This window comes from Rutidosis leptorrhynchoides, chromosome 1 (genome assembly GCF_046630445.1).
Source record: "Rutidosis leptorrhynchoides isolate AG116_Rl617_1_P2 chromosome 1, CSIRO_AGI_Rlap_v1, whole genome shotgun sequence".
In the NCBI taxonomy this organism is placed as follows: domain Eukaryota; kingdom Viridiplantae; phylum Streptophyta; class Magnoliopsida; order Asterales; family Asteraceae; genus Rutidosis; species Rutidosis leptorrhynchoides.
Genome location: NC_092333.1, coordinates 77,116,632 through 77,141,800, shown reverse-complemented (window position 1 = coordinate 77,141,800; position 25,169 = coordinate 77,116,632).

Below are 25,169 nucleotides of genomic sequence, written 5' to 3'. Positions count from 1 at the left end.
ATTCACTCAAAACGGATTTAAAATGAAGAAGTTATGGGTAAAACAAGATTGGATAATTTTTTCTCATTTTAGCTACGTGAAAATTGGTAACAAATCTATTCCAACCATAACTTAATCAACTTGCATTGTATATTATGTAATCTTGAGATACCATAGACACGTATACAATGTTTCGACCTATCATGTCGACACATCTATATATATTTCGGAACAACCATAGACACTCTATATGTGAATGTTGGAGTTAGCTATACAAGGTTGAGGTTGATTCCAAAATATATATAGTTTGAGTTGTGATCAATACTGAGATACGTATACACTGGGTCATGGATTGATTCAAGATAATATTTATCGATTTATTTCTGTACATCTAACTGTGGACAACTAGTTGTAGGTTACTAACGAGGACAGCTGACTTAATAAACTTAAAACATCAAAATATATTAAAAGTGTTGTAAATATATTTTGAACATACTTTGATATATATGTATATATTGTTATAGGTTCGTGAATCAACCAGTGGCCAAGTCTTACTTCCCGACGAAGTAAAAATCTGTGAAAGTGAGTTATAGTCCCACTTTTAAAATCTAATATTTTTGGGATGAGAATACATGCAGGTTTTATAAATGATTTACAAAATAGACACAAGTACGTGAAACTACATTCTATGGTTGAATTATTGAAATCGAATATGCCCCTTTTTATTAAGTCTGGTAATCTAAGAATTAGGGAACAGACACCCTAATTGACGCGAATCCTAAAGATAGATCTATTGGGCCTAAGAAACCCCATCCAAAGTACCGGATGCTTTAGTACTTCGAAATTTATATCATATCCGAAGGGTGTCCCGGAATGATGGGGATATTCTTATATATGCATCTTGTTAATGTCGGTTACCAGGTGTTCACCATATGAATAATTTTTATCTCTATGTATGGGATGTGTATTGAAATATGAAATCTTGTGGTCTATTATTATGATTTGATATATATATAGGTTAAACCTATAACTCACCAACATTTTTGTTGACGTTTTAAGCATGTTTATTCTCAGGTGATTATTAAGAGCTTCCACTGTCGCATACTTAAATAAGGACGAGATTTGGAGTCCATGCTTGTATGATATTGTGTAAAAACTGCATTCAAGAAACTTATTTTGTTGTAACATATTTGTATTGTAAACCATTATGTAGTGGTCGTGTGTAAACAGGATATTTTAGATTATCATTATTTGATAATCTACGTAAAGCTTTTTAAACCTTTATTGATGAAATAAAGGTTATGGTTTGTTTTAAAATGAATGCAGTCTTTGAAAAACGTCTCATATAGAGGTCAAAACCTCGCAACGAAATCAATTAATATGGAACGTTTTTAATCAATAAGAACGGGACATTTCAGTTGGTATCCGAGCGTTGGTCTTAGAGAACCAGAAAATTTGCATTAGTGTGTCTTATCGAGTTTGTTAGGATGCATTAGTGAGTCTGGACTTCGACCGTGTTTTCTTTAAAAATGATTGCTTAACATTTTTGTTGGAAACTATATATTTTTAACATATGAATATTATGTGATATATTAATCTCTTATCGTGTTTGATATTATGTGATAGATGTCTACCTCTAGAACAAGTCCCATTGACTCACCTAATAATAATGAAGAGTCAAATGTAAATTGGAATGATTCGTGGACTGATTCACAAGTTCCCGAAGAGGAACCGGAAGAAGAGTCGGAACCGGAAGAAGAATCGGAACCGGAAGAAGAATCAGAACCGGAAGAAGAAATAGAACCGGTGGGGGAAATAATAAAACGGTTAAGTAAAAGAGAATCCTCAACCAACCGACCAAGGTTAATTATGGTCAATGGTGTTTCCGCCAAGGAAGCAAAATATTGGGAGGATTACCAATTCTCCGATGAATCGGATTCCGACGAGAATTCCGATGATGTTATAGAAATTACCCCAACTGAATTTAAAAAGGCAAAAGAAAATAATAAGGGAAAGGGCATAAAAATAGAGAAATCTAATTCCAACCCCGATGAACTTTATATGTATCGTCAACCCCCGAAGTCCTTAAGTTGTAACAATGACCCGGGAACCTCTAAACCACCAGGTTTTTCTAAACCAATGTGGATAACGACGGCTCGTATTAGGGGAACATCATATATCCCTAGAAACTTGGCAAAACGAACCAAAACCGAACAAGAAGAAACGAGCGAGTCGGAATAAGATAGTTATATTCGTGTGGTGTAATATATGTAATATAGTGTGCTTATGCTTTATGATATATGTAAAAATTGCTTGTATTAATAAGTATTTTTTTTATGAATCTAACTCTTGTCTATTTTACAGTATAAAAACACAAAATGGATAGACAATCCAATATTTTAAGAGACCTACCCGGAGACATGATTGATGAAATCTTGTCTAGAGTCGGTCAGAATTCCTCGGCACAACTATTTAAGGCGAGATCAGTTTGTAAGACATTCGAAGAACGTTCCAAGAATGCCTTGGTTTATAAAAGGCTTTCGTTCGGAAGATGGGGAATATCACATTGGGAAATCCATAAGTTACGATGTGTTTACTATGACGCATATATTGCGGGGAACCCAAATGCTATTTTACGCAACGGGTTAAGAAATTATTTTGACTCAGTATATCCGAATATAGGACTTCGTGATTTAGAAAAAGCGGCTAACATGCAACATAAAGAAGCATGTTATGCTTACGGGTTAGTAATGTTCGCTTCTCACCAAAGTGAGAACAAGAACATCGGGCTACAACTATTAAACAAAACGTTCCCACAAGTGACGGAGTCGGTAATTGGGGTAAGAAATGAGGTTTTTAGGTTATTACGAGACTGTTGGTCATTACGTAACCCTCGTCCCTTTGATGACGTTACAACACGCTGTCTTATCAACGGCCATAATGGTTATGTTCCACAAGACCAAGGATGGGAAGTAGTCCTAGTAAAACCAGAATGCATGACTTGTTTCTGGACGTATGAATTACGTGTCTTTATTGCCTTTGCTGAACGACTTGTGTACTAGCTAGAATTATCTTCACAACTATCTTGTATCAAAGTTATTGTGTGCTATATTTCATGTTTTATGTACAATAAGCGGTATTGTAAGTTTGTAAAATATTGTATAAAAGTTTGAACGCGAAATATTATTACAATCAGTTTTTCATATAGAATTGTAGTAGTTGAATTGTATATTAGCTACTAAGTATGAACTTAACGGGTAGGTACTACCCGAATTTAAACTTATAAAACGCTAATATGAAGAAAAAACTTTTATAAATGAGTTCATATTATGCTACGAAATACTATTAACTACTCTTAATATTCTGTATGATTAACTTGTTCCATTTGACTATTTTGAAGGAAATGGCACCGACTACCCGACACACCGTGAATATGAATGAAGAGGAATTCCGTACTTTTCTAGCTTCAAACATAGCCGCAGTACAGGCTGCGCTACATACCAACAATAACCTTGGATCTGGCAGTACAGGAAATCGTGTACACCTACAAAGAATTCACTGCCTGCAAACCTTTGGAATTTGATGGAACCGAAGGACCGATCGGATTGAAACGGTGGACCGAGAAGGTCGAATCGGTGTTTGCCATAAGTAAGTGTACTGAAGAGGACAAAGTGAAGTACGCTACGCATACCTTCACAGGTTCTGCGTTAACATGGTGGAATACCTATCTAGAGCAAGTGGGACAAGATGATGCGTACGCACTACCGTGGTCAGCATTCAAGCACTTGATGAACGAGAAGTACCGTCCCAGAACCGAGGTCAATAAGCTCAAGACAGAACTTAGAGGGTTACGAACCCAAGGATTTGATATTACCACGTACGAAAGACGATTCACAGAATTGTGCCTATTGTGTCCGGGAGCATTCGAAGATGAGGAAGAGAAGATCGACGCGTTTGTGAAAGGATTACCGGAAAGAATCCAAGAAGATATAAGTTCACACGAGCCCGCCTCCATACAACAGGCATGTAGAATGGCTCACAAACTAGTGAACCAGATTGAAGAAAGAATTAAAGAACAGACTGCTGAAGAGGCCAATGTGAAGCAAGTCAAAAGAAAGTGGGAGGAAAACGGTGATAAGAATCACCAATACAACAACAACAGCAATTACAACAATAATAGCAATAATTATCCCAACAATCGCAACATCAATCGCAACTACAACAAACGGCCCAACAACAACAACAACAACAACAACAACAACAACAGCAACAGCAACTACAACAATCATCCCAACAACAATAATAACCGCAACAACAACAACAATCAGAAGCAGCTATGCCAAAGGTGTGAAAAGTATCACTCGGGGTTCTGCACCAAATTTTGCAACAAGTGTAAAAGAAATGGTCATAGCGCGGCGAAGTGTGAGGTCTACGGACCAGGGGTTAATAGAACGAAAGGAACAAATGGTGTCGAAACAAGTAATGGCGGAGCAAGTAGCGTCGGAGCAAGTTATGCCAATGTAGTTTGTTATAAATGTGGAAAACCGGGCCACATTATTAGAAATTGCCCGAACCAGGAGAACACGAATGGACAAGGCCGCGGAAGAGTTTTCAATATTAATGCGGCAGAGGCACAGGAAGACCCGGAGCTTGTTACGGGTACGTTTCTTATTGACAATAAATCTGCTTACGTTTTATTTGATTCGGGTGCGGATAGAAGCTATATGAGTAGAGATTTTTGTGCTAAATTAAGTTGTCCATTGACGCCTTTGGATAGTAAATTTTTACTCGAATTAGCAAATGGTAAATTAATTTCAGCAGATAATATATGTCGGAATCGAGAAATTAAACTGGTTAGCGAAACATTTAAGATTGATTTGATACCAGTAGAGTTAGGGAGTTTTGATGTGATAATCGGTATGGACTGGTTGAAAGAAGTGAAAGCAGAGATCGTTTGTTACAAAAATGCAATTCGCATTATACGAGAAAAAGGAAAACCCTTAATGGTGTACGGAGAAAAGGGCAACACGAAGCTACATATTATTAGTAATTTGAAGGCACAAAAACTAATAAGAAAAGGTTGCTATGCTGTTCTAGCACACGTCGAGAAAGTACAAACTGAAGAAAAGAGCATCAATGATGTTCCCATTACAAAAGAATTTCCCGATGTATTTCCGAAAGAATTACCGGGATTACCCCCACATCGATCCGTTGAATTTCAAATAGATCTTGTACCAGGAGCTGCACCAATAGCTCGTGCTCCTTACAGACTCGCACCCAGTGAGATGAAAGAACTGCAAAGCCAATTACAAGAACTTTTAGAGCGTGGTTTCATTCGACCAAGCACATCACCGTGGGGAGCTCCTGTTTTGTTTGTCAAGAAGAAAGATGGTACATTCAGGTTGTGTATCGACTACCGAGAGTTGAACAAACTTACCATCAAGAACCGCTACCCACTACCGAGAATCGACGACTTATTTGATCAACTACAAGGCTCGTCTGTTTATTCAAAGATTGACTTACGTTCCGGGTATCATCAAATGCGGGTGAAAGAAGATGATATTCCGAAGACTGCTTTCAGAACACGTTACGGTCATTACGAGTTTATGGTCATGCCGTTTGGTTTAACTAATGCACCAGCTGTGTTCATGGACCTTATGAACCGAGTGTGTGGACCATACCTTGACAAGTTTGTCATTGTTTTCATTGATGACATACTTATTTACTCAAAGAATGACCAAGAACACGGTGAACATTTGAGAAAGGTGTTAGAAGTATTGAGGAAGGAAGAATTGTACGCTAAGTTTTCAAAGTGTGCATTTTGGTTGGAAGAAGTTCAATTCCTCGGTCACATAGTGAACAAAGAAGGTATTAAGGTGGATCCGGCAAAGATAGAAACTATTGAAAAGTGGGAAACCCCGAAAACTCCGAAACACATACGCCAGTTTTTAGGACTAGCTGGTTACTACAGAAGATTCATCCAAGACTTTTCCAGAATAGCAAAACCCTTGACTGCATTAACGCATAAAGGGAAGAAATTTGAATGGAATGATGAACAAGAGAAAGCGTTTCAGTTATTGAAGAAAAAGCTAACTACGGCACATATATTGTCATTGCCTGAAGGGAATGATGATTTTGTGATTTATTGTGACGCATCAAAGCAAGGTCTCGGTTGTGTATTAATGCAACGAACGAAGGTGATTGCTTATGCGTCTAGACAATTGAAGATTCACGAACAAAATTATACGACGCATGATTTGGAATTAGGCGCGGTTGTTTTTGCATTAAAGACTTGGAGGAACTACTTATATGGGATCAAAAGTATTATATATACCGACCATAAAAGTCTTCAACACATATTTAATCAGAAACAACTGAATATGAGGCAGCGTAGGTGGATTGAATTATTGAATGATTACGACTTTGAGATTCGTTACCACCCGGGGAAGGCAAATGTGGTAGCCGATGCCTTGAGCAGGAAGGACAGAGAACCCATTCGAGTAAAATCTATGAATATAATGATTCATAATAACCTTACTACTCAAATAAAGGAGGCGCAACAAGGAGTTTTAAAAGAGGGAAATTTAAAGGATGAAATACCCAAAGGATCAGAGAAGTATCTTAATATTCGGGAAGACGGAACCCGGTATAGGGCTGAAAGGATTTGGGTACCAAAATTTGGAGATATGAGAGAAATGGTACTTAGAGAAGCTCATAAAACCAGATACTCAATACATCCTGGAACGGGGAAGATGTACAAGGATCTCAAGAAACATTTTTGGTGGCCGGGTTTGAAAGCCGATGTTGCTAAATACGTAGGAGAATGTTTGACGTGTTCTAAGGTTAAAGCTGAGCATCAGAAACCATCAGGTCTACTTCAACAACCCGAAATCCCGGAATGGAAATGGGAAAACATTACCATGGATTTCATCACTAAATTGCCAAGGACTGCAAGTGGTTTTGATACTATTTGGGTAATAGTTGATCGTCTCACCAAATCAGCACACTTCCTGCCAATAAGAGAAGATGACAAGATGGAGAAGTTAGCACGACTGTATTTGAAGGAAGTCGTCTCCAGACATGGAATACCAATCTCTATTATCTCTGATAGGGATGGCAGATTTATTTCAAGATTCTGGCAGACATTACAGCAAGCATTAGGAACTCGTCTAGACATGAGTACTGCCTATCATCCACAAACTGATGGACAGAGCGAAAGGACGATACAAACGCTTGAAGACATGCTACGAGCATGTGTTATTGATTTCGGAAACAGTTGGGATCGACATCTACCGTTAGCAGAATTTTCCTACAACAATAGCTACCATTCAAGCATTGAGATGGCGCCGTTTGAAGCACTTTATGGTAGAAAGTGCAGGTCTCCGATTTGTTGGAGTGAAGTGGGGGATAGACAGATTACGGGTCCGGAGATTATACAAGAAACTACCGAGAAGATCATCCAAATTCAACAACGGTTGAAAACCGCCCAAAGTCGACAAAAGAGCTACGCTGACATTAAAAGAAAAGATATAGAATTTGAAATTGGAGAGATGGTCATGCTTAAAGTTGCACCTTGGAAAGGCGTTGTTCGATTTGGTAAACGAGGGAAATTAAATCTAAGGTATATTGGACCATTCAAGATTATTGATCGTGTCGGACCAGTAGCTTACCGACTTGAGTTACCTCAACAACTCGCGGCTGTACATAACACTTTCCACGTCTCGAATTTGAAGAAATGTTTTGCTAAAGAAGATCTCACTATTCCGTTAGATGAAATCCAAATCAACGAAAAACTTCAATTCATCGAAGAACCCGTCGAAATAATGGATCGTGAGGTTAAAAGACTTAAGCAAAACAAGATACCAATTGTTAAGGTTCGATGGAATGCTTGTAGAGGACCCAAGTTCACCTGGGAGCGTGAAGATCAGATGAAGAAGAAATACCCGCATTTATTTCCAGAAGATTCGTCAACACCTTCAACAGCTTAAAATTTCGGGACGAAATTTATTTAACGGGTAGGTACTGTAGTGACCCGAACTTTTCCATGTTTATATATATTAATTGAGATTGATATTTACATGATTAAATGTTTCCAACATGTTAAACAATCAAACTTGTTAAGACTTGATTAATTGAAATATGTTTCATATAGACAATTGACCACCCAAGTTGACCGGTGATTCACGAACGTTAAAACTTGTAAAAACTATATGATGACATATATATGGATATATATATAGTTAACATGATACTATGATAAGTAAACATATCATTAAGTATATTAACAATGAACTACATATGTAAAAACGAGACTACTAACTTAATGATTTTTAAACGAGACATATATGTAACGATTATTGTTGTAAAGACGTTTAATGTATATATATCATATTAAGAGATATTCATACATGATAATATCATTATAATATAATAATTTAAAATCTCATTTGATATTATAAACATTGGGTTAACAACATTTAACAAGATCGTTAACCTAAAAGTTTCAAAACAACACTTACATGTAACGACTAACGATGACTTAACGAATCAGTTAAAATGTATATACATGTAGTGTTTTAATATGTATTTATACACTTTTGGAAGACTTCAATACACTTATCAAAATACTTCTACTTAACAAAAATGCTTACAATTACATCCTCGTTCAGTTTCATCAATAATTCTACTCGTATGCACCCGTATTCGTACTCGTACAATACACAGCTTTTAGATGTATGTACTATTGGTATATACACTCCAATGATCAGCTCTTAGCAGCCCATGTGAGTCACCTAACACATGTGGGAACCATCATTTGGCAACTAGCATGAAATATCTCATAAAATTACAAAAATATGAGTAATCATTCATGACTTATTTACATGAAAACAAAATTACATATCCTTTATATCTAATCCATACACCAACGACCAAAAACACCTACAAACACTTTCATTCTTCAATTTTCTTCATCTAATTGATCTCTCTCAAGTTCTATCTTCAAGTTCTAAGTGTTCTTCATATATTCTACAAGTTCTAGTTACATAAAATCAAGAATACTTTCAAGTTTGCTAGCTCACTTCCAATCTTGTAAGGTGATCATCCAACCTCAAGAAATCTTTGTTTCTTACAGTAGGTTATCATTCTAATACAATGTAATAATCATATTCAAACTTTGGTTCAATTTCTATAACTATAACAATCTTATTTCAAGTGATGATCTTACTTGAACTTGTTTTCGTGTCATGATTCTGCTTCAAGAACTTCGAGCCATCCAAGGATCCATTGAAGCTAGATCCATTTTTCTATTTTCCAGTAGGGTTATCCAAGGAACTTAAGGTAGTAATGATGTTCATAACATCATTCGATTCATACATATAAAGCTATCTTATTCGAAGGTTTAAACTTGTAATCACTAGAACATAGTTTAGTTAATTCTAAACTTGTTCGCAAATAAAAGTTAATCCTTCTAACTTGACTTTTAAAATCAACTAAACACATGTTCTATATCTATATGATATGCTAACTTAATGATTTAAAACCTGGAAACACGAAAAACACCGTAAAACCGGATTTACGCCGTCGTAGTAACACCGCGGGCTGTTTTGGGTTAGTTAATTAAAAACTATGATAAACTTTAATTTAAAAGTTGTTATTCTGAGAAAATGATTGTTATTATGAACATGAAACTATATCCAAAAATTATGGTTAAACTCAAAGTGGAAGTATGTTTTCTAAAATGGTCATCTAGACGTCGTTCTTTCGACTGAAATGACTACCTTTACAAAAACGACTTGTAACTTATTTTTCCGACTATAAACCTATACTTTTTCTGTTTAGATTCATAAAATAGAGTTCAATATGAAACCATAGCAATTTGATTCACTCAAAACGGATTTAAAATGAAGAAGTTATGGGTAAAACAAGATTGGATAATTTTTTTCTCATTTTAGCTACGTGAAAATTGGTAACAAATCTATTCCAACCATAACTTAATCAACTTGTATTGTATATTATGTAATCTTGAGATACCATAGACACGTATACAATGTTTCGACCTATCATGTCGACACATCTATATATATTTCGGAACAACCATAGACACTCTATATGTGAATGTTGGAGTTAGCTATACAGGGTTGAGGTTGATTCCAAAATATATATAGTTTGAGTTGTGATCAATACTGAGATACGTATACACTGGGTCGTGGATTGATTCAAGATAATATTTATCGATTTATTTCTGTACATCTAACTGTGGACAACTAGTTGTAGGTTACTAACGAGGACAGCTGACTTAATAAACTTAAAACATCAAAATATATTAAAAGTGTTGTAAATATATTTTGAACATACTTTGATATATATGTATATATTGTTATAGGTTCGTGAATCAACCAGTGGCCAAGTCTTACTTCCCGACGAAGTAAAAATCTGTGAAAGTGAGTTATAGTCCCACTTTTAAAATCTAATATTTTTGGGATGAGAATACATGCAGGTTTTATAAATGATTTACAAAATAGACACAAGTACGTGAAACTACATTCTATGGTTGAATTATTGAAATCGAATATGCCCTTTTTTATTAAGTCTGGTAATCTAAGAATTAGGAAACAGACACCCTAATTGACGCGAATCCTAAAGATAGATCTATTGGGCCTAACAAACCCCATCCAAAGTACCGGATGCTTTAGTACTTCGAAATTTATATCATATCCGAAGGGTGTCCCGGAATGATGGGGATATTCTTATATATGCATCTTGTTAATGTCGGTTACCAGGTGTTCACCATATGAATGATTTTTATCTCTATGTATGGGATGTGTATTGAAATATGAAATCTTGTGGTCTATTATTATGATTTGATATATATATAGGTTAAACCTATAACTCACCAACATTTTTGTTGACGTTTTAAGCATGTTTATTCTCAGGTGATTATTAAGAGCTTCCGCTGTCGCATACTTAAATAAGGACGAGATTTGGAGTCCATGCTTGTATGATATTGTGTAAAAACTGCATTCAAGAAACTTATTTTGTTGTAACATATTTGTATTGTAAACCATTATGTAGTGGTCGTGTGTAAACAGGATATTTTAGATTATCATTATTTGATAATCTACGTAAAGCTTTTTAAACCTTTATTGATGAAATAAAGGTTATGGTTTGTTTTAAAATGAATGCAGTGTTTGAAAAACGTCTCATATAGAGGTCAAAACCTCGCAACGAAATCAATTAATATGGAACGTTTTTAATCAATAAGAACGGGACATTTCAATTACTACTCAAGTTTAGTAGGTAAACATACTGGAAGTGACAAGAAATGATCTAGCTTCAAAGGATCTTGGATGGCTTGAAAGTTCTTGAAGTAGGATCATGACACAAAAACAAGTTCAAGTAAGATTTTTACTCGAATTAAGATAGTTTATAGTTATAGAAATTGAATCAAAGTTTGAATATGAATATTACCTTGAATAAGAAAGATAACCTACTATAAATAACAAAGGTTTCTTGATCTTAGATGATTAGTTGGATTGGATTAGAAAGCTTGGAAGTAAACTAGTAAACTTGAAAGGATTTTCGAAGTGTTCTTGAAGTGTTCTTCCTAAGATGATTATAGCTTGATTCTTGATGTAATTTTTGATGAAGATGATGATTAGCTACTGGAAAAATTCGTTCATAAGTATGTGTGTGTGTGTGTTGAGAGAGAATTAGAAAGAGAATTGGAAGTGAAATGGAGTGAATGATGAGTGGTAAGTGGTGAGTGGTGAGTGGGGTTAAAAGGAGTTCTAGTTAGTTAACTAGTTCATGGTAGAAGTTAAAATTAATTAGTCATGCATGACATAATCAAGAGTGGAATCCCATGCTAGTTCCTATTGGTATATACCCATAGTAAGTACGTCTAGAAGCTGTGTATAATACGGGTATGAATACGACTAGAATTCTTGATAAAAAAAGAATGGGAATGTAGCTGTAACCATTTTCGTTAAGTATGAGTGTTTTGATATATGTCTTGAAGTCTTCCAAAAGTATATTAATACATCTAAATACACTACATGTATGTACATTTTAACTGAGTCGTTAAGTCATCGTTAGTCGTTACATGTAAGTGTTGTTTTGAAACCTTTAAGTTAACGATCTCATTTAATGTTATTGTTTATTATATCTAATTAAATGTTAAATTATTATATTATCATGATATTATGATATATTAATATATCTTAATATGATATATATACATTTAAATGTCGTTACAACGATAATCGTTACATATATGTCTCGTTTTGAAATCCTTAAGTTAGTAGTCTTGTTTTTATGTATATAACTCATTGTTAATATACTTAATGATATGTTTACTTATCATAATACCATGTTAACTATATATATATATATCCATATATATGACATCATATAGTTTTTACAATTTTTAACGTTCGTGAATCACCGGTCAACTTGGGTGGTCAATTGTCTATATGAAACCTATTTCAATTAATCAAGTCTTAACAAGTTTGATTACTTAACATGTTGGAAATACTTAATCATGTAAATAACAATTTCATTTAATATATATAAACATGGAAAAGTTTGGGTCATTACAGTACCTACCCGTTAAATAAATTTCGTCCCGAAATTTTAAGCAGTTGGAGGTGTTGACGTATCTTCTGGAAATAAGTGCGGGTATTTCTTCTTCATCTGATCTTCTCGTTCCCAGGTGAACTCGGGTCCTCTACGAGCATTTCATCGAACCTTAACAATTGGTATCTTGTTTTTCTTAAGTCTTTTAACCTCACGATCCATTATTTCGACGGGTTCTTCGATGAATTGAAGTTTTTCGTTGATTTGGATTTCGTCTAACGGAATAGTGAGATCTTCTTTAGCAAAACATTTCTTCAAATTTGAGACGTGAAAAGTGTTATGTACAGCCACGAGTTGTTGAGGTAATTCCAGTCGGTAAGCAACTGGTCCGACACGATCAATAATCTTGAATGGTCCAATATACCTTGGATTTAATTTCCCCCGTTTACCAAATCGAACAACGCCTTTCCAAGGTGCAACTTTAAGCATGATCATCTCTCCAATTTCAAATTCTATATCTTTTCTTTTAATGTCAGCGTAGCTCTTTTGTCAACTTTGGACGGTTTTCAACCGTTGTTGAATTGGGATGATCTTCTCAGTAGTTTCTTGTATTATCTCTGGACACGTAATCTGTCTATCCCCCACTTCACTCCAACAAATCGGAGACCTGCACTTTCTACCATAAAGTGCTTCAAATGGCGCCATCTCAATGCTTGAATGGTAGCTGTTGTTGTAGGAAAATTCTGCTAACGGAAGGTGTCGATCCCAACTGTTTCTGAAATCAATAACACATGCTCGTGGCATGTCTTCAAGCATTTGTATTGTTCTTTCAATCTGCCTGTCAGTCTGTGGATGATAAGCAGTACTCATGTCTAGACGAGTTCCTAATGCCTGCTGTAATGTCTGCTAGAATCTTGAAATAAATCTGTCATCCCTATCAGAGATAATAGAGATTTGTATTCCATGTCTGGAGACGACTTCCTTCAAATACAGTCGTGCTAACTTCTCCATCTTGTCATCTTCTCTTATTGGCAGGAAGTGTGCTGATTTGGTGAGACGATCAACTATTACCCAAATAGTATCAAAACCACTTGCAGTCCTTGGCAATTTAGTGATGAAATCCATGGTAATGTTTTCCCATTTCCATTCCGGAATTTTGGGTTGTTGAAGTAGACCTGATGGTTTCTGATGCTCCGCTTTGACCTTAGAACACGTCAAACATTCCCCTACGTATTTAGCAACATCGGCTTTCATACCTGACCACCAAAGATGTTTCTTGAGATCTTTGTACATCTTACCTGTTCCAGGATGTATTGAGTATCTGGTTTTATGAGATTCTCTAAGTACCATTTCTCTCATATCTCCAAATTTTGGTACCCAAATTCATTCAGCCCTATATCGGGTTCCGTCTTCCCGAATATTAAGGTGCTTCTCCGATCCTTTGGGTATTTCATCCTTTAAGTTTCCCTCTTTTACAACTCCTTGTTGCGCCTCCTTTATTTAAGTAGTAATGTTAGTGTGAATCATTACATTCATAGCTTTTACTCGAATAGGTTCTCTGTCCTTTCTACTCAAGGCGTTGGCTCCCACATTTGCCTTCCCCGGGTGGTAACGAATCTCAAAGTCGTAATCATTCAACAATTCAATCCATCTGCGCTGCCTCATGTTCAGTTGTTTCTGATTAAATATGTGTTGAAGACTTTTGTGGTCGGTATATATAATACTTTTGACCCCATATAAATAGTGCCTCCAAGTCTTTAATGCAAAAACAACCGCGCCTAATTCCAAATCATGCGTCGTATAATTCTGCTCGTGAATTTTCAATTGTCTAGACGCATAAGCAATTACTTTCGTTCATTGCATTAATACACAATCGAGACCTTGCTTTGAGGCGTCACAATATATCACAAAATCATCGTTCCCTTCAGGTAATGACAATATAGGTGCCGTAGTTAACTTTTTCTTCAACATTTGAAACGCTTTCTTCTGCTCATCCTTCCATTCAAATTTTATCCCTTTATGCATTAATGCAGTCAAGGGTTTTGCTATTTTGGAAAAATCTTGGATGAACCTTCTGTAGTAACCAGCCAGTCCTAAAAATTGGCGTATATGCTTCGGAGTTTTCGGAGTTTCCCACTTTTCAACGGTTTCAATCTTTGCCGGATCCACTTGAATACCTTCTTTGTTCACTATGTGACCGAGGAATTGAACTTCTTCCAACCAAAATGCACATTTTAAAAACTTAGCGTACAGTTTTTCTTTCCTCAACAACTCTAGCACTTTTCTCAAATGTTCTTCGTGCTCTTGGTCATTCTTTGAGTAAATAAGTATGTCATTGATGAAAACAATGACAAACTTGTCAAGGTATGGTCCACACACTCGGTTCATGAGGTCCATGAACACAGCTGGTGCGTTAGTCAATCCAAACGGCATAACCATAAACTCGTAATGATCGTAACGCGTCCTAAAAGCAGTCTTCAGAATATCATCCTCCTTCACCCGCATTTGATGATATCCAGAACGTAAATCAATCTTCGAATAAACCGATGAGCCTTGTAGTTGATCAAATAAGTCGTCGGTCCTCGGTAGTGGGTAGCAGTTCTTGATGGTAAGTTTGTTCAACTCTCGGTAGTCGATACACAACCTAAATGTACCATCCTTCTTCTTGACAAACAAAACAGGAGCTCCCCACGGTGATGTGCTTGGTCGAATGAAATCACGCTCTAAAAGTTCCTGTAACTGACTTTGTAATTCTTTCATTTCGCTGGGTGCGAGTCTGTATGGAGCACGAGCTATTGGTGCAGCTCCTGGTACAAGGTCTATTTGAAATTCAACGGATCGATGTGGGAGTAATCCCGATAATTCTTTCGGAAATACATCGGGAAATTCTTTTGCGACGGGAACATCACTGATGTTCTTTTCTTCAGGTTTAACTTCCTCGATGTGTGTTAGAATGACGTAACAACATTTTCTTATTAGTTTTTGCGCCTTCAAACTACTAATAAGATTTAATTTCGCGTTGCTCTTTTCCCCGTACACCATTAAAGGTTTTCCTTTTTCACGCATAATGCGAATCATATTTTTGTAACAAACGACCTCTGCTCTCACCCTTTTCAACCAGTCCATGCCAATTATTACATCAAAACTCCCTAACTCGACTGGTATTAAATTAATTTTAAACGTTTCATCCCCCATTTTAATTTCTCTCTCCCGACATATATTATCTACTGAAATTAATTTATCGTTTGCTAATTCGAGTAAAAATTTACTATCCAAAGGCGTCAATGGGCAACATAATTTAGCACAAAAATCTCTACTCATATAGCTTCTATCCGCACCCGAATCAAATAAAACATAAGCAGATTTATTGTCAATAAGAAACGTACCCGTAACAATCTCCGGGTCTTCCTGCGCTTCTGCCGTTTTAATATTGAAAACTCTTCCGCGGCCCTTACTTCTAATGTGGCCCAGTTTTCCACATCCATAACAAACAAAGGCGGCATTACTTGTTTCGCCACTATTTGTCCCTTTAGTTCTGTTAAACTTTGGTCCGTAGACCTCACACTTTTTCGCACCATGGCCAGTTCTTTTACACTTGGTGCAAAATGTCGTGCAGAACCCATTCTGGTGGTACTCTTCACACCTTTGGCATTTTTGGTTTTTGTTGCCGTTGTTGTTATTGAGGTTGTTGTTGGGATTGTTATAGTTGTTGGAACGGTTGTTGTAGTTGTTGTTGTTGTTGGGACATTTGTTGTAGTTATTGCTAGGATTGCGGTTATTGTTGCGATTGTTGTTGCGGTTGTTGGGATACTTGTTGCGATTGTGGTTGTAATTGTTATTGTTGTTGTACTGGTGATTCTTGTCACCGTTTTCCTCCCACTTCCTCTTGAGTTGTTTCGTGTTGGCTTCTTCGGCCGCCTGCTCTTTAATTCTTCCCTCAATCTGATTTATGAGTTTATGAGCCATTCGACTTGCCTTTTATATGGAAGCGGGCTCATGTGAACTCACATCTTCTTGAATCCTTACTGGTAACCCTTTTATAAACGCGTCGATCTTCTCTTCTTCATCTTCAAACGTTCCTGGACATAATAGGCACAACTCTGTGAATCGTCGTTCATATGTGGTAATGTCTAACCCTTGTGTTCGTAACTCTCTAAGATCTACCTTGAGCTTATTGACTTCGTTTCTAGGACGGTACTGCTCGTTCATCAATTGCTTGAATGCCGACCATGGTAGTGCGTAAGCAGCATTTTGTCCTACCTGTTCAAGATAGGTGTTCCACCACGTTAACGCAGTACCTGTGAAGGTATGCGTAGCGTACTTAACTTTGTCCTCTTTAGTACACTTACTTATGGCAAACACCGATTCGACCTTCTTGGTCCACCGTTTCAATCCAATTGGTCCTTCGGTTCCATCAAATTCCAAAGGTTTGCAGGCAGTGAATTCTTTGTAGGAGCATCCTACACGATTTCTTGTGGAATTAGTTATACTGCTAGATCCAGAGTTATTGTTATTTTGCATCGCAGCCTGTACTGCGGCTATGTTTGCTGCTAGGAAAACATGGAAGTCTTCCTCACTCATGTTCAAATTCTGATGAGTTGTCGGTGCCATTTCCTTCAAAAATAGTCCAAAAGAATTAAGTTAATCATATAGAATTTTAAGAGTAGTCAATAGTATTTCGTAGCATAGTATGAACTCATTTACAAAAGCTTTTTCTTCATATTAGCGTTTTATAGTTTTAATTCGGGTAGTACCTACCCGTTAAGTTCATACTTAGTAGCTAATATACAATTCAACTACTATAATTCTATATGAAAAAACTGATTATAATAATATATCGCGTTTAAATTTATACAATATTTTACAAATTTACAATACCGCTATTATAAATATAGGATGAAATATAGCACAATAATAACTTTGCTACTCGGCAGCTATAAAGGCAATTGTAGTTACTACGCAAATTGTTCAGCAAAAGAAATAAAGACACGTAATTTATAAGTCCAGAAACAAGTCATGCATTCTAGTTTTACTAAGACGACTTCCCATCCTTGGTCTTGTGGAAAGTAACCGTTATGACCATTGGCTAGGCAACATGTTGTAATGTCGTCAAAAGGACGAGGGTTTCGTAATGTCCAACAGCCCCGTAATAATTTAAAACCTTGTTTCTCACCTCAACTACTGAATCCGTCACTTGTGGAAAGGTTTTATTTAAAAGTTGTAATCCGATGTTCTTTTTATCAATTTGGTAAGAAGCGAACATCACTAACCCGTAAGCATAACATGCTTCTTTATGTTGCATGTTAGAAGCTCTTTCTAACTCGCGAAATCCTATGTTGGGATATGTTGAGTCAAAATAGGTTCTTAACCCGTAGCGTAAAATTGCATTTGGGTTCCCCGCATTTAACGCTTTAAAGAAAATACGGCGTAACTTACTGTTTCCCCAATGTGATATACCCCACCTATCAAAGGAAAGCCTTTTATAAACTAAGGCATTTCTGGAAAGTCTTTCAAATGTTTGACAAGTTAATTTCGCCATAATTAAATGTGCTGATGAATTCTGACCGACTCTAGACAAGATTTCCTCAATCATATCCTCTGGTAGGTCTTCTAAAATATTCGGTTGTCTACCCTTAACGTCCATTTTGTTTTTATACTATAAAATACACAAGGATTAGATTCATAAAAGATAATTAACAAACAATACAAGCAATTTTTACATAGAACATAAAAGTACAAGCACACTACAATACATATAATACACAACATGGTTACAACTCTCTAATCTGAATCACTGGTTTCTTCTTCTTCGAACTTGGTTCGCTTTCCTAATTTTCTAGGGATATATGGTGTTCCTCTAATACGAGCCGTCGTTTTCCACAATGGTTTAGAAAAACCTGGTGGTTTAGAGGTTCCCGGGTTATTGTTACACTTTAGGAAATACGGATGTTGCCGATACATATAAAGCTCATCGGGGTTGGAATCAGGTTTCTCTATTTTTATACCTTTTCCCTTATTATTTTCTTTTGCTATATTAAATTGGGTCGAGGTAATTTCTACAACATCATCGGAATCCTCATCGGGATCCGATTCATCGGAAAATTGGTAATCTTCCCAATATTTTGCTTCCTCGGCGAAAACACCATTGACTATTTTTAACTTTGGTCCGTTGGTTGAGGATTTTCTTTTATTTAAACGATTTACTGTAGGTATCAATATTTCTTCCTCCGGAACCTCTTCTTCTTCCGGTTCCTCCTCTTCCGATTCCTCCTCTTCTGGTTCCTCTTCTTCCTGTTCCTCTTCTTCTGGTTCCTCCTCTTCCGGTTCCTCTTCGGGAATTTGTGAATCTTCCCAAAGTATATTCGACTCTTCATTATTATTAGGTGAGTTGATGGGATTTGTACTAGTGGTAGACATCTATCACACAATATCAAACACATTAAGAGGTTAATATATCACATAATATTTACATGTTAATAATATATAGTTTCCAACAAAAGTGTTAAGCAATCGTTTTTAAAGAAAACACGGTCGACGTCCAGACTCACTAATGTATCCTAACAAACTCGATAAGACACACTAAAGCAAATTTCTAGTTCTCTAAGACCAACGCTCTGTTACCAACTGAAATGTCCCGTTCATATTGATTATAAACGTTCCATATTAATTGATTTCGTCGCGAGGTTTTGACCTCTATATGAGACGTTTTTCAAAGACTGCATTCATTTTTAAAACAACCATAACCTTTATTTTATCGATAAAGGTTTAAAAAAACAATACGTAGATTATCAAATAATGATAATCTAAAATAAACAGTTTACACACGACCATTACATAATGGTTTACAATAAGAATATATTACATCAAAAATAAGTTTCTTGAATGCAGTTTTTACACAATATCATACGAGCATGGACTCCAAATCTTGTCCTTATTTTAGTATGCAACATCGGAAGCTCTTAATAATCACCTGAGAATAAACATGCTTAAAACGTCAACAAAAATGTTGGTGAGTTATAGGTTTAACCTATATATTATCAAATTATAATAATAGACACAAGATTTCATTTTTCAATAAACATCCCATACATAGAGATAAAATTCATTCATATGGTGAACACCTGGTAACCGAAATTAACAAGATGCATATAGAATATCCCCATCATTCCAGGACACCCATCGGACATGATAATTTCGAAGTACTAAAGCATTCCAAATTCCAGAATGGGGCTTGTTGGGCCCGATAGATCTATCTTTAGGATTCGTGTCAATTTGGGGGTCTGTTCCCAAATTCTTAGGCTACCAAGCTATAAAGGGGCATATTCGGCTTCGATCATTCACCCATATAATGTAGTTTCATTTACTTGTGTCTATTTCGTAAAACGTTTATAAAATTGCATGTATTCTCATCCCAAAATATTAGATTTTAAAAGTGGGACTATAACTCACTTTCACAGATTTTTACTTCGTCGGGAAGTAAGACTTGGCCACTGGTCGATTCACGAACCTATAACAAATATGTACATATATATCAAAGTATGTTCAAAATATATTTACAATATTTTTAATACGTTTTAATGTTTTAAGTTTATTAAGTCAGCTGTCCTCGTTAGTAACCTACAACTAGTTGTCCACAGTTAGATGTACAGAAATAAATCGATATATATTATCTTTAATCAATCCACGACCCAGTGTATACACGTCTCAGGCTAGATCACAACTTAAAGTATATATATTTTTGGAATCAACCTCAACCCTGTATAGCTAACTCCAACATTACTGCATATTGAGTGTCTATGGTTGTTCCAAATAATATATATAGATGGATCGATATGATATGTCAAAACATTTGCATACGTGTCTATGGTATCCCAAGATTACATAATATATTAGAATACATGTATAATACAATATAAGTTAGCTAGGATATGATTAATATAGATTTGTTACCAATTTTCACGTAGCTACAACAAGAAAAATTATCCAATCTTGTTTTACCCATAACTTCTTCGTTTTAAATCCGTTTTGAGTGTTTCAAGTTGCTATGGTTTCATATTGAACTTAAGTTTCAGAAAAAGTATAAGTTTATAGTCGGAAATACATGTTACAAGTCGTTTTTGTAAAGGTAGCTATATCAGTCGAAAGAACGACGTCTAGATGATCATTTTGGAAAACATACTTTCACTTTGAGTTTAACCATGATTTTTGGATATAGTTTCATGTTCATAAGAAAAATCATTTTCCCAGAAGAACAACTTTTAAATCAAAGTTTATCATAGTTTTTTAATTAACTAACCCAAAACAGCCCGCGGTGTTACTACGACGGCGTATATCCGGTTTTACGGTGTTTTTTGTGTTTTCCGGTTTTAAATCATTAAGTTAGCATATCATATAGATATAGAACATGTGTTTAGTTGATTTTAAAAGTCAAGTTAGAAGGATTAACTTTTGTTTGCGAACAAGTTTAGAATTAAATAAACTATGTTCTAGTGATTACGAGTTTAAACCTTCGAATAAGATAGTTTTATATATATGAATCGAATGATGTTATGAACATCATTACTACCTCAAGTTTAGTAGGTAAACCTACTGGAAGTGACAAGAAATGATCTAGCTTCAAAGGATCTTGGATGGTTTGAAAGTTCTTGAAGTAGGATCATGACACAAAAACAAGTTCAAGTAAGATTTTTACTCGAATTAAGATAGTTTATAGTTATAGAAATTGAATCAAAGTTTGAATATGAATATTACCCTGAATAAGAAAGATAACCTACTATAAATAACAAAGGTTTCTTGATCTTAGATGATTACTTAGAATGGATTAGAAAGCTTGGAAGTAAACTAGTAAACTTGAAAGGATTTTCGAAGTGTTCTTGAAGTGTTCTTCCTAAGATGATTATAGCTTGATTCTTGAAGTAATTTTTGATGAATATGATGATTAGCTACTGGAAAAATTCGTTCATAAGTGTGTGTGTGTTGAGAGAGAATTAGAAAGAGAATTGGAAGTGAAATGGAGTGAATGATGAGTGGTACGTGGTGAGTGGTGAGTGGGGTTAAAAGGAGTTCTAGTTAGTTGACTAGTTCATGGTAGAAGTTAAAATTGATTAGTCATGCATGACGTAATCAAGAATGGAATCTCATGCTAGTTCCTATTTGAAGGGACCCGTCCTAATCCATCCCAACAAAGTCCATATCGATTATAAACGATTCACAACAGTTGATTACATCGTGAGGTACTTGACCTCTATATGATACATTTTACAAACATTGCATTAGTTTTTGAAAAGACAATCATTCATAAAATCGAAAGTTGACGGCATGCATATCATTTTATAATATATCTAACTATAATTGACTTAATAATAATCTTGATGAACTCAATGACTCGAATGCAACGTCTTTTGAAATATGTCATGAATGACTCCAAGTAATATCTTTAAAATGAGCAATTGCACAGCGGAAGATTTCTTTCATACCTGAGAATAAACATGCTTTCAAGTGTCAACTAAAAGGTTGGTGAGTTCATTAGTTTAACATAAATAATCATTTCCATCATTTTAATAGACCACAATATTTTCATATTTCATAAACATCATTCTCATATCAGGCATTTCGCAAACTGCATAGAGATAAAAATCATTCATATGGATTGAACACCTGGTAACCGACGTTAACTTAATGCATAGAATATCCCCAAAACAGAACCTCTCGTCTGTATAATAATCTTGAAGTACTAAAGCATTCGTACCCCGAATGGGACTTGTCAAGGTCCATAGATCTATCTTTAGGATTCGCGTCAATCAGGGGCCATTGCCCTAAATTCTTAGGTTACCAGACTTGAAGGGCGATATTCGGTTTAATAATCCAACCATAGAATGTAGTTTCGATTACTTGTGTCTATTTCGTAAAACATTTATAAAAGCAACACATGTATTCTCAGTCCCAAAAATATATATTGCAAAAGCATTTAAAAAGGGAGTAATGAAACTCACAATACTGTATTTCGTAGTGATAATACATATGACGTCATTGAACAAGTGCAGGATTGGCCTCGGATTCACGAACCTAAATTAAGTATATATTTATACGTTGGTCAATATCTGTCTAACAATTTAGGTCAAGTCATAGTGTATCACAATCCTAATGCTCGAGACTAGTAATAATACTAAAATGATAATAATAGTGATATTTTATAATAACAATAATGTTTCTATTAAAAATGATAATTTTAATAAGAATGATAGTTTTAATATTAATGATACTTTTAATAATAATAATAATAATAATAATAATAGTGATAAAACTCCATCCCTATATCAAGTAAGTCATCAACAAATTTGCTGCGTAGGACTCGGACTGTACATCTTTCTATTCTGAACGTGTTTAAGTTATATATATATATATATATATATATATATATATACATATATATATATATATATATATATATAATGCGAAAAATATATTTAAAGTCAAATACACTATGAACGTCTTTTTAGTTAGATTTCAAAATAATTGAATGATTTATTTTGTTTTATATCATATTCAGTTGGCTATAACTTCTAATCCATTCATCGAAACCATTCGATATCTAAATGAAAAGTTCTTAATTTTTCGCTAGCTTTCCAATGACATGCATATCTTATACCTTATCTCAACCGCATATGTAACTAATTCAGGATTCAACATATCCTATCTAACGACAAAGTCAAAAATACTAGAATGCATAACCCTATATACTTGAGCACTAGTCAGGGATACACTATTAATATGTAAAAATTAAATTACGAGTGCTTACGTATCAATATTGAGATTCAATATTGCAAGAAGGGTACGCAGACGCAACGGAGATGATAAACACTAAATTAACCTCACGAGCATACCCATGGATCATACCCATCGCCTCCATAGCTATAACCCATAATTTCCTTAGCTCTATCCCGCTCATAAAAATCTATTTTTTAAATAATCCGCTCATGAACTCGTCGTAGTATATTATTATTTGTAACTTAATAATAACAATTCTACGAAGTAATATACAGATATATGAAGGTGTGTGTTTGAGTGGAAGCAAACTGGATCATTTTGTAACCAACTTGACCATACCACCCTCACTTTATTGAATTAATACGAGTAATTAATAATAATTAATCTAACCACTAGCAATATTAATATATGTATGATATGTGTTATATAAAAGGACATTGTAATTATATTTGTAACTTTCGTGTCCTCATTCGAATATGGAGTAAAAGAATAGGCACCCAATGAATTTAAAAGAAAACATGTGACATATTTCTCATATTCGTTTGAATTTAAGGATAATTTTAATATATAGATATAGATATAGATAGCTAGCATTGACAGCTCACAACTTTGAAAATTAGATTAAAATAATATGAAGTAATGAATGATGTGATGATGATGATGAATTATTATAACTTAAAGCAGAACCATGCGCACACTTGATTTATATATTTATCTCTACCCTTCTAATCGGTCCCCCTACTTGACATATAATAATAATTTTTTTTAACGTGATAATTTATTTACAGAACTATTCTGCCGACACTCGATTCTTTTACACATATACTACGTAATGTAATATAGATTTATTTATATATTAATTAATATATAATATATTTAATCTTTATAATTAATTAAATATTATATTATATTTACGTGCATAGTAAAAATATAATTTTTACAAAAATGGCACGGTCGTGGTCTCACGACTCATGTACCACTTTCGGTTTTTCGAGCGCACTTTCATACGTTTAGAAAACTAGCATTTTCCGTTACGCGACGTGTACCTTTAGTAATAGTTTGATTTATTCATCAATAAATTACTTTGTAAAAATGTATCTTATAAAATTTGAGCGTCGTGGTTATTTGCTTCTATAAATCAGTGACTCGTTGTTTTCTAAAATATTTTATTTTAAATTAAGACGTTTTATGACGAGATCAATATATATATATATATATATATATATATATATATATATATATATATATATATATATATATATATATATATATATATATTTAGAAATATAAATTTTGTATCCAAAATCTTTCATCTAACTATATAACATTTAGTTTTTCAAAACTATTTATTTTTCAAAGTTTATTTTCATTTCATTTAGGAAAATAGTTTAGCGCGTAACGTTTTTCTTTTTAAGAATTTAAATGGATACAAGTACTAATCGTTTTTAAATATCAATTGCGTCACTAGGCGGGTGTTACTGCCGTATACTTAATTTGAAAACATATATATTTAATGAACACGTTTTAAATACACGTTACAACCAATATTTCAACTTACGTTTATTTATTCAAAGGCAGTTTAGATAGACAAGTCTTGTTATATGAAAAAGTTGAAAAAATACATTAATTGATTACTATGGAATTTCGTCGACAAACATATGGAACCAAATACTATATTGTAAAGTATTTATACTTAATATTTCGTTAACGTTATCAAGTTATAATATATACGCGTATTCATATATAACCATTTAAGTTCGTTTAATGGTTCGTGAATCATTTGAATTTGGTCGAGGTTAAATGAATGTATGACCATAGTTTAAAATGTTTGAAATTTAATCTTAACA